A 1,223-nucleotide genomic window follows, 5' to 3' on the forward strand; every position below is an offset into this window, starting at 1 on the left:
TTGATTGATTGATTGATTGATTGACTATGTAGCTGTGCTTCCTGTAGTTGTTTAACTAAAACCATTAAAACAAATGTGGCAGCACTAAGAGGGGCTCATAAATATTATGCTACTTAAGTTTTTGGACCCCAAAAATGAGTGGCTCGTAACACCCCCCTGGGAATTTCACCCAGAGAATACTACTCCTTAATAAGGCACATATGTTTGCATATAAAACAATATTTATGATGTCTGAGACAGGATTTACAAAGCAATTTAATAAATTCTAGATTAAAAAAGCTTAAAAATTCTAATCTAAAAAGAAAAAAACAGAAATGGAACAAAGAAAAAAAAAACACAGTAGCCGAGGTTACCGGTAAAAGGGTCAGTGGTAATGGTCAGAAACACAGGAAAAGGGGAAAAAAAAACTTTTAAGGCATCAGACATGTAGTGCGAAACCCAAACTCAAGAATCACGGCCCACAGAAGAGGAAGACTGCAACAAAACCAGCAACTACAAAAGAAAAAACTTTTAATGGAGGTTACAAACCTCCATTAAAATAAAACTAAAGGAAAAAAATGAGATTACAAAATAATTCACTAAGATATACCAAATAACTGCCCAAAACAAATACATCAGCTCAAGTAAAAATCTAAATTATATATAAAGACACTCAACATAACCAGATGGACTCGACAAAACAAGAAAACTACTCAAAGAACCCAACAAATAAAGAATGCAATTTAAAATGAATGTCATGTGTGTGGCTAATTGACAAAAGCCAGACTTTTACTGTCATTTTTTGACAATATAATTTGCTCCTATTATCAGCACATCTTTCATTAAAAGTTGTAAATATCTCCTCTTACAACATGGACACCTGTGACTTCTAGACAAGTGTGGAATATATGTGTACACTTTTTTCTTTTCAAAGTTGGTGGCTTATATTGAGGTGTGCTCATGGTATACTTCAAATATTCACTTCAGAATGACCTCACCATAGTGCTTCATATGAAGTTTAAATGTAGTTTATGTGTGATTATTAGAGATGTGTCGATCAGGTTTTTTCCTGCCGATTCCGATTCCGATACCGATCACATAATTATTATTTTTTTAATCATAAGCACTACGGTTACATTATGTGGAAAAAGGAACCATGAATTCACCTTAATTTAGATATAAAACTTGTTTTTAATAACTTTTTCCAAGAAAAAAAACATAACAGTAATTGTACAAATTGTACT

Source organism: Poecilia formosa, unplaced genomic scaffold, assembly GCF_000485575.1.
Source record: "Poecilia formosa unplaced genomic scaffold, Poecilia_formosa-5.1.2 Scaffold665, whole genome shotgun sequence".
Lineage (NCBI taxonomy): Eukaryota > Metazoa > Chordata > Actinopteri > Cyprinodontiformes > Poeciliidae > Poecilia > Poecilia formosa.